This window comes from Atractosteus spatula, chromosome 10 (genome assembly GCF_055471065.1).
Source record: "Atractosteus spatula isolate fAtrSpa1 chromosome 10, fAtrSpa1.hap1, whole genome shotgun sequence".
In the NCBI taxonomy this organism is placed as follows: domain Eukaryota; kingdom Metazoa; phylum Chordata; class Actinopteri; order Semionotiformes; family Lepisosteidae; genus Atractosteus; species Atractosteus spatula.
The window spans coordinates 8,643,015-8,653,926 of NC_142715.1; the positions used below are offsets into that span (position 1 = coordinate 8,643,015).

Below are 10,912 nucleotides of genomic sequence, written 5' to 3' on the forward strand. Positions count from 1 at the left end.
CCCTTTAATTCATTCTTTTGATGCATGTTTTTGCACATAACCTGTTACCTTTTTGTTGTTTTGCACACTGCCTGTTGATGTTTTTTGCACATCGGCTGTTGTCTCTGTCTTTCTTTTGTTATACAATTGTATTGTTGTTGTGTTTTTTTCTTTGTACAGTACTACTTATGTCCGAGAGCTAGCTAAATAGCATTTCGTTATACCATATACCTGTGTATGAGTATAATGACAATAAACTTGGACTTGAACTTGACATAGTCTTGCAGGCAGTATATTATTTTACCGTTTACTTGTTTAAAAAAACATGGTCTTCTCGTTCCTAAGTCAGATTTTTAGTGCTTTCGAACGTTACTTCCAACCTGGACTGACAGCTCACCCGATCTGTTTGTGATCAGACCATGGAGTGGGGGGTTGTACCAAGCGTACGTTCCTTCCCAATGCTGAGGCGATCATTCGGAAGATGGGTGTGAAGAGAGACAAGCTTTGTTGACTAAAAAACAAGGCAGGATATGCAAGAATACTAATCACTGGCGACAGTTATGTTCTCTTACTATTGAGACTCCTACATTGCGAGATTTTTGAAGACTTTGAAACTAAAGAAAAGCGGAGACAAATGAAACAGGTACAGGTGGGGATTGAACCCATGGTCTTCGGTTTACGAGACCGACGCCTTACCACTTGGCCACCACTTCTACAAGTTAAAATGGGAATAATGTTGTTCAAATTATTTTTTTCTGAATCTGGTTTACATCACCTGGAGGCAGCAACAACAATAAAAGGGATACTTAACAAGGAGATACGCTGTAGCAGTGTGACTCCAACAGATGCTCCTGAAGAGACTGGAGGTTTAAGTCAGCTCCTTAGAGCGCTCGGCCGCGTTACTCTCAACAGCGGCACTTCAGCTCTTGTTGTTTGACCTAGTGGTTTTATAACGCGTGGAAACGGCCGCAACTTCGTTTTCTGAGATGCTTTCTCTCACGTGGTGAAATCTCGACCTCTTTGGCATCTCTGGCTATAGTTCTTCTGTAGAGCAGGCTTTCACACCTCTGCTTATAGTGCCCTTGAAGTTATTTTATTTTTACAGGAAGACGCATTCCCTAACGATCTCTCCTGTTTTCGAAATGCTTCATAAGGCGTGTTTGATTCAGGACAAACAGTATACTAATTGTACAATGCAGATTTATGCGGCATTCGTACTGGATTTCTTGCAAAGGTATTCAGACTTTCTTGAACCTATAATAAAAACACAGACCTGAAACTCCCTAGCTTCCAATCTCTGATGTTGCTGTCCTTAAACTCGGACGTGATGTTCTGCAGACGTGTGCATAATGTCCTGTTTTCTTACAGTGTAGACATCTTGCTGTTCACGCTCCGCATTCATCTGCTTTGTGCATTGTTAGTCCGCACCTGTAACATGTAATGTCAGCCGTCCCCTGTTCTTCTATATCTCTAGCATGACTGCTTCGTGCTGTTGGGCTTTTGTTTGTAAAGTTTGAGCGAGCGTCCCGTTCAGTGTCACTTTGTCACTGTGGTCAGAAAGCATTCTTGATTCTGCTTGAGCTGCTTCATGAATTCTAGCGACTGTAAGAGCTCTTTCTAAAGTCAGCCCTTCCTCCTGCAGCAATTTATAGTCTCTTACTGTATGTGCACATTTTTCCACAAGTTGATCTCTTAACATGTCAGTTTCCAATACTCCAAAGTCACAAGATTTAGCCAGTCCTCTTAGTGCAGTCACAAAAGCATCAACAGATTCGTCCTGAGACTAAGTTCTCTGCCTAAATTTATGCCGTTCCAAAACCACATTTCTCTGCGGTGTAAAGTAAGCGTCTAAGGCAGCTACAGTCTGTTCATATGTACCTTTTTCAACAGGGAGGTTGGCGAAAATCCGCTGCACGGGCACCCAGATACAGTGCAGTAATGTAGCACGTCTCACGGCATCCTGAGCTTCTGTAGATCCACTGGCTATTTAAAAAAATCTGTATGACTCCATCCATATCTTGTATTCCGCATACAAATCCGGAGCTCCGAGTTTCAGTAGAAGCGGTAGAAAAAGCTGGGCATAAGCAAAGCTTCTCGGCGCGGCTGCCATATCTTCCATGGCGCAAGCTAAACGAAAAGTCCGAAAATTCAAAAGTTCGTTTCTACCAGCAAGAGAACTAAAATCTGCAGTGTTCTGCTCGCTTTGAGTCCGTCAAGCACTCATCTCTCGTCGCCATAAATGTTGTGTATCTTAATAAAGAGACGTTTTTATATTATTTTAACTATTTTGTTAACTACACAGATCACGCCCTTACACCATATATTCCCGCCTTCTACTCTCTCGTTCTGTTGTCTCGCGATGTCTACTCACTATACTACATTTAGCATGATTTCTTGTTGCAGTTGAGCTCAAAGCTGGAGATGATCTCCATATTCTACCGCACTAACTAGTCCGAAACGTAGTACACAGTACACACTTTTTAAGTGAAGTCAGGTTGTTGAAAAATTAAACAAGCGCCCTGTCACAGAAACGTACCCCGGTCTCCCGCGCAACAAGCGGGGGTATTCAGCAGTATACTAACGAGGAGCGCTTGTCTGCAGCTGAGCGTCAGCTCTGTTTACTGTTAGCAGTCATTGCCTCATTTCCAAAGACTTTTTCACCTGCTCTCAGCTTTTAAAGACAGTCATAAACGCTCAAGAAGTAATTCATGTCAGTTTGAAGTTTGTTTCTGTTGTCTCAGCTCTTGATAAAGAAAAGCCGTGCGTGGGAGACTCCCTCTCTGAAGAAGTTTGCCGTCACCCTACGAGGGAAAAGAGCCATCAATCACCGAGGCAACCACTGAGACAGTTAACATTAAACACGTGAAATGCGAGATGTTGTGATTTTTTTCCTGCTTAAGGCTTCTATCGTTTCTATTCTAACGAGAAAGACCTCTTTATTAGAAGTGAGATTTTAACAAACGTCTGCAGGGTTAACTGCGACCAGAACGCAACGCCTTAGACCACCAGCCATCTTGCCTGTGGTACTCACAATGAAGTATATATTTTATTTCTTTCTACTCGTTGATAAGAAAAAAAGTGAAATCATGTAATTAGGGATATGTCTTTTTTTCATGGGGAAAACTAGCCCGAGCAAATGTAAACTTTAGAGCAGCGCTCAATAAAAATGATCAGAAACCGAAAGCGCTTCCGAGTGGGCATTGATTCGTCGAATATACGTATATTCACGGCGAAAATACGGCTATACGTATATATACGTCGCCTCGACGTATAATCAACGTCGAATTGCAACCGTAAAATCGACGACATTAATAAACGCATATATAACGTCGAAAACACATCTAACACAGTGCCTGAGGCTTTTTACTGTACTGTATGTATCGTGTCGCAGTAATTCATTTACACGTGTATAATAAATATAGTAAATATAATAAATTAATTACTGCGAAAATAATTTACTTCGTACACTGTGCAGAGTGCCGTATACTCCTAGTTGCGGCACACACGATACATACAGTAAAAAGCCTCAGGCACTGTGTTAGATGTGTTTTCGACGTTATATATGCGTTTATTAATGTCGTCGATTTTACGGTTGCAATTCGACGTTGATTATACGTCGAGGCGACGTATATATACGTATAGCCGTATTTTCGCCGTGAATATACGTATATTCGACGAATCAATGCCCACAGCTTGGCATACAAGGGTTTTGCGGAGGGGGTCTTGCCACCTGCCTGAAAAAAAAAAACAGTAAAATGTTTGAGTGCCTATAGAGTTTCTATTTTTATTTTCTTGAGAAAAGTTGATACCATTTCCTGGACACCCCGTCCCCCATCAGTGCGCGGTACCCGGGGAAAAATCTGTAAGGGGGCGTCTGAAATTCTGAGGGGGGGTGATATTTCGGTTGAAACGGAGCTGTACGGTGCAGCTACCCAAATGAAATCTCGCAGCTATGCCATTGATTTGTGCTTCCTGATAGAAGATAACGATTAGCAATCTGGTATTTGCGATGAAGTTCAGTTTCACATTTTTCGTCACTCTCACGGTTTGTATTGCCTGGAGCGAAAAGTACCATAAGCGTTCATTTTTGCAGCTACATGGACGTTCTGAATCGTTAAGAAAAAAATGTTGTAAAACCAACAGAAAGCACAGACTGCTATAACTAGTCCTAGTTATATAACGATTTTAAGTATAATGATAAACTACTGCAAGGAATCGGTCCACCTGAGCAAACAGGATCGTAATGTTGACACTCAATAACGACACTGATAGGTGCAGTTCCTGGACGGATAGCCCTCCTGCCCATCAAACAGACTGAGTGACTGTTCGTGTCATTTAGTGTTGTCTGACCATTGACAAAGTACAACTATACTTTGTCAAAATATCGAACCCAGCATATTTTCCGGTTATATACCACAATGCATTGCTAGTATTCGTTGGTCAGCATTTTGGACACGTTTTTCAAACGTAGAAGTATATCCGCAAATATCTCAGCAATCCTCTTTTGACGAGTAAGTATGAACAATAATAATAATATCTGAATACATACAGATCTTTCTTAATATTATTTTGATTAAAATAGTACGTGAATAAGCAAAAAATGGCACAAAAATAGTGTGAATGGGGAAGATAACACAAAATCGTTTTGTCGTTTCTCTATTCTTATTCTATGTTGTACTTTCAAACTTTGGGTACTCTTTAATTAGGACAGACTTTATTGCTCAACTGCTATGATGCAAGCCAAATTTTATACATTTATTTCAGCTTTGAGCTTAGTAAACCGTTCATTTTTTAGATTATACTAAAGAAGATATTAATCATCATTTATTTGGGAAGTAATATTATATAATTTTCTCCTAGCTGCGGTGCTGAAGTCCCACCCTACATCAACAGAAAAAGAAATAAAGGAGCACGCAATGTGTTACTTGAAGAATGCATATGCAAGGCAGGGGGCCAGGAGATATGGACACTGAAAATAATAGGTTTTTGGTTCTAACTGTTAGGACAATTAGACAGGGTTTGCAAATAGTGGACAAAAATCGTCTTAGCTTCCATTGTAATTTTTTTTTTCTTGGAAATATAGAAGTTGTACATTTTAAAATGTATATTTGAATCAAAATGTGGTTTTGAGTTAGTGTGTTAATGTAATTAGTTTGTGTTTGTCATTACTATACTGTATATTGCCATGTTACCAGAATTTGTAGCTGAAGTTTAAGACTAGTTGTGTTTTTTATGATTATTGCCCATATGTTGATTGTTGATTGATTGTATACAATGTATAATTTGAAATACATATGTTTCAGGTGTGAATGTGTATTTTCAGAATAAATTTCTAAACCTAATCATTGGCTTGGTTTACTTGTTTCTACACCTATAAAATCTATCTTTGATGTATAATAGACCTCTACCCATATACGTATAATAGACCTCTAACCATATACGTATAATAGACCTCTAAAGTTATCCGTATAATAGACCTCTAACCATATACGTATAATAGTCCTCTAAAGTTATCCGTATAATAGACCTCTAAAGTTATCCGGAACTCCAACCATATATGTATAATAGTCCTCTAAATTTATCCGTATAATAGAACTCCAACCATTTATGTATAATGAACGTCTAAACATAGACGTATAACTTTAGACGTATATTAGAATTTCATTCTAGACGAATTGCAGACCACATTTAGACGTCTAAGGTATGCGTTTAATAGACGTATATTATACGTCTTTTGCCCACTGGGTTCTTATGCTGATCAGTATATTCCGATACCACTGGTTCTGCAGAAGAAATAAGAAAAGCCGAACTCAAAGCACTGTGTTGCCATTACGGGTACTCTGTCTGCAGCTGCTTTAAGATCTACTCACACCGTGTTGCCATTAAGGCTACCTAGTTAAAAAAAAAACTTATCGTCACCTTTTTGAACGTGATTATTAGACACCCGTTAAATCTCAACCGAGGTTTCTTGAGAGATCGTTCAGCGAGCGAATAATAAAAAACTACTTCGCTTCCAACCTCTGCTGTCACTGTAAACTCGGACGTGATGTTTTGCAGATGTGCAGTGTGCCTTTCCTCTTGTCGTATTCAAGAGTACTCACTGTGTGAGCTCCTCACTGCGTGTTCTGTACTCTACTGTGATTTAATTTAGATGATTACGTGGAGTAGAGTGACAAGATCTACTTGAACATTTTCGGTTTGTGAAATGAAACACTAAATACACTACTGTAAATACAAGTAATGGACATTTAAAATAACCACAGTACAACTAGAAGAGTGAAAGATAAAAGACTATTTAGAATGACATTCACAATAGACTTAAGAACAGCACAACCACCCGAACAGGGACTTGAACCCTGAGCCCTCAGATTAAACGTCTGATGCTCTACCAACTGAGCTATCAGGGCTCTGAAATAAAATCAACACTGTCGGAATCTTCGCAAGTCACATGTCTCTTGTGCCGAAGAGCAGTCATACCTGACCCGTCTGGAATGACCACTGACAGACTTTATCCAGAAGCGACGGCACCACTCCCAGTAGAATGAGTGAGAAATACAGCATGACATGGGTAGTTAAGAGGCTCCCACAATCCATCTTCCTCACATTACTGATTTTTTTCAATAGCATTTTGACCTTTTTTCACATTCAGATTTTTTTTCACATTTAATACTGTAACGCTTACGGCCGACAGGTACTGTGTAAGAGCCGGTGTACCAGAGCAGGTGACGTCACCGCCCTTCCCTGTGATAGCAGGACCACAGCTACTGGGCTGTAGAGAGATCTCTCTTTAGCTCACGGGGCTAGGTCGCTGCAAAGAGACGTGGAAGGCCCGGGTTCGAGCCTCAGTCGGGATGGGGCCAACCTGATGCAGCAAGGGCGCCCGCCTGAGCCCCCGTTGCGTTACAATACAATCTTTTAATCAACAACATTAAAAAGAAAACAAATGGAACATATTTTGGAACAATAATTAAAAAAAAACTTTCAATGCCTTGGTTGTATATGTGTGCACACCATTTATAAAGGGAGTTTCAACAGTGCTGAAATTTAAAGAGCATTTCTGTAGAGAAAACAGCATTTTTCTGCCTTGATGTTAAGCTTAGGGAGCCTGTCTTTTAGAAATTCTATTTCTTAACACCTTGCACAGCCTCCTGACAGACTAACAAATATTTTTTGGAGAAATTGGCTCACACACCGGAAGACACTAACGTTTATTTACGTTAGAGTATGTGAATAACAGTTTAACCGAAAAAGTTTGTAATTGTGATTTTGTTAAAATTCAATAAATCGTCTATCAACAGTAAGAAATTATTAAGAAATTGTTTTATTTCATAAACTATAAGACAATTAAGAGAGTTTATAGGTCATATCCGTCGCTTATGTTCTTTTAACTCTAGCGTTCAGGATCCAAACCCAGGTGCGGACGGTTGTGTTTCTTGAATCTCTTGTAATCATCAAAAGTCGATATGTAGTCCTTCAGTACTTTCTCGAGTTGTGCCATGGATATTTTATTCGATCAATACTTGTCATGCTCTTTTGCATTTACCTAAACAAACGGAAAAAGTTCAAAGTGTGTTTATGGCTGTGCTTCACATCTAGACGAGAGCATTTGTAACAGTACAGGACACGCAGTGAGGAGTTCGTGAAGCTTTCAGTTTAGTGCGGAGTTCAGAAGGAGGATTCGCACGCTGAATGATCTCTCAAGAAATCCCGGGTGAGATTCAACAGGTGTTTTCTGCAACAGTCACGACAAGTGTGAAGCAATCTCTGGATTTCCTGAATTTGAATTAAATTACTAGTTCAAATAATTTCGGATTTAACAGAACTAAATGAGGTACATTTAAAACAGCAGCGCAACTCTGCAGCACGTCGAGTTCAATTGTGTAAACCTGGCTCTCTCTGAACACGAGCAAAGAGTTCTCACTCAACAGAAGATTGCGATGTGAGTACTGTAATATAAAGCACCTGGAGATGCCAGGGATTGAACCCGGGACCTCATACATGCGAAGCATGCGCTCTACCACTGAGCTACATCCCCGATGGAAAAAGTAGTGGAACAGACTTAGAGATGTGCAGATGCTCACTGATCACAATCCACCATTCATGAAGAATGCCTGCAGTTTCCTACTTTCGCGTTTCCTCTACTACAGAGTAAATTAATGGGAATGAAGAAATAAGGAAGGAAAAATAATCGCATTGAAGCTTCAAGAGACTGGGCAAAAATTAATCTATTATTTTTGTATCCAGTCACACGTGCGACGGTGGTTAATTCCCAGACGGGGGAGTGCTTTTTTTCTACCTCCTTACTCGACTGTCTTTCAGTTCTGTTTTATTTGAAAGCTTTTTGCATCTTTTAAGTGCTCTTGATTAAACTATGCATAGAAAAACAGCACTACTGATGATTTTCATGGACCGATGCACACTTGTTCTGTACAACTCGAGTGATAAAGCCCTGTCTGCAAATGTTGTAACGCCCCAACCACAGGAATGGTAACAGGAAGGATCGTGTTCTTATTTGATAAGTCCTTTTGAGATGTCTTGTCAATGCACACAGGCGTTAGAGCTGAATAATTTACTTTTAGTGGTGTTTTTAAACAAAGATGGAACATGTTATTTCTATACCAGGAAGAAAGGAGCAGACTTTAACTTTAAGAGGCAAAAACGACACCTTATCAAAGCTAATATTAATTAAAATGACATCACAACAAAAGAGTGGAGCCTTGAGTGAATTAAAATTAGTTTTCATTGGACGTCTGTGTCTCCATAACTTTGTAGGTGAGAAAGAGGATTGTGATTATTTGCAGGTGCTTCTCGGAAGTGTGTTGGTGGTACAGGTGCCTTCCAAATAATTAAGTCGGGTTTGAATCCCAGCCAGTACAAACCCAAATCTTTTCAAGATAATCTGTGGTCCGTTAACACATCTTTTGAAACACTACAACAGGTAACACCCCGTGTGAAACATCATGAGCATCTGTTAAACCTCTCTACCTGCCCGTTCCTCACACAGACATGACGAGGGTCTGAAGGGACATTTTGAGCCGTAGAAACATTTTATCATTCCGTACTTTCCTGTGCAGTCAGGTCAGTTCCACTTCAACTGCGCCCGACAATGGAGGTCGTTTTGAAAACAACGAGAGTAAAGAGACACTGCACGTCTGCAAAACATCACGTCCGAGTTTAAGGACAGCAACATCAGAGATTGGAAACTAGGGAGTTTCAGGTCTGTGTTTTTATTATAGGTTCAATAAAGTCTGAATACCTTTGCAAGAAGTATTTCAGAATCCCAGTCAAATCCAGTACGAATGCCGCATAGATCTGCATTGTACAGTTAGTATACTGTTTGTCCGTTGAATCAAACACGCCTTATAAAGCATTTCTAAAACAGGAGAGGTCGTTAGGGAATGCGTCTTCCTGTAAAAATAAAATGACTTCAAGGGCACTATAAGCAGAGGTGTGAAAGCCTGCTCTACAGAAGAACTAAAGCCAGAGATGCCAAAGAGGTCGAGATTTCACCACGTGAGAGAAAGCATCTCAGAAAACGAAGTTGCGGTCGTTTCCACGCGTTATAAAACCACTAGGTCAAACAACAAGAGCTAAAGAGCCGCTGTTGAGAGTAACGCGGCCGAGCGCTCTAAGGAGCTGACTTAAACCTCCAGTCTCTTCAGGAGCATCTGTTGGAGTCACACTGCTACAGCGTATCTCCTTGTTAAGTATCCCTTTTATTGTTGTTGCTGCCTCCAGGCGATGGAAACCAGATTCAGAAAAAAATAATTTGAACAACATTATTCCCATGTTTACTTAAAGGCGCGGTGGCCAAGTGGTACGGCGTCGGTCTCGTACACTGACGATCGTTTGTTCAAACCCCACCTGTGCCTGTTTCGTTTGTCACTGCTTTCCTTTAGTTTCAAAGTCTTCAAAAAACTCCCAATGTAGGAGTCTCAATAGTAAGAGAACATAACTGTCGCCAGTGGTTAGTATTCTTGCATATCCTGCCTTGTTTTTTAGTCGACAAAGCTTGTCTCTCTTCACACACATCTTCCGAATGATCGCCTCAGCATTGGGAAGGAACGTGCGCTTGGTACAACCCCCGACTCCATGGTCTGATCACAAACAGATCGGGTGAGCTGTCAGTCCAGGTTGGAAGTAACATTCGAAAGCACTAAAAATCTGACTTTGGAACGAGAAGACCGTGTTTTTTTAACGCGTAAACGATAAAATAATATACTGCCTGCAAGACTGTCAAGTTCAAGTTCAAATTCAAGTTTATTGTCATTATACTCATATACAGGTATATGGTATAACGAAATGCTATTTAGCTAGCTCTCGGACATAAGTAGTACAAAGAAAAAAACACAGAGACAGATACAACAGCCGATGTGCAAAAAACAACAAGAGGCAGTGTGCAAAACAACAAAAAGGTAACAGGTTATGTGCAAAAACATGCATCAAAAGAATGAAATAAAGGGATAGAAATTATGGGGAGTGAACTTTTGACATGTATGGTAGAGATAGATTTTCAATGTGTGTTTGGGTTTTTGGTAAGAAAGAAGGCACTATGAGGTTCAGATCATAGGTGAGAGCTGAGGTGAGAGTGAGAGAGGCTGGGAGTTTAATAGTTTGATAGTGCGGGGGTAAAAACTGTTTCTGAGTCTGGTAGTCCGGACCCGAATGCTCCGGTACCGTTTTCCATGTCATGCTAAACGCCACAAATTGTGTTCGTCCAGTCGTATCAATCGTCCTAAAGTTAAGGAAAATCGGATGCAACTGGTGCAATCAGCACCCATTTTTTCAGGATAGTCGAGCGGTTTAAAACAGTAAATTCACAGATTCGTGTCTTTTAAGCTTTGTGTTTCGCTCTCCAAATAGAGGCACGGGTTCAAATCCCATTCCCGACAGTCAGGCGTTTTACCCTGTCTTTTTTACCTGCCTTTACACT

General features: G+C 40.3%; 2 non-coding genes across 2 annotated transcripts; both read right to left on the reverse strand.

Annotated features, from left to right (window-relative positions):
• Positions 1–614: 614 nt before the first annotated feature.
• trnat-cgu (transfer RNA threonine (anticodon CGU)) lies at positions 615–692 on the reverse strand. Its single transcript has one exon. It is a non-coding gene; the product is annotated as a tRNA-Thr (tRNA).
• Positions 693–7,942: 7,250 nt separating this feature from the next.
• On the reverse strand, positions 7,943–8,014 carry trnaa-cgc (transfer RNA alanine (anticodon CGC)). The gene has a single exon. It is a non-coding gene; the product is annotated as a tRNA-Ala (tRNA).
• Between the last annotated feature and the right edge of the window lie 2,898 nt (positions 8,015–10,912).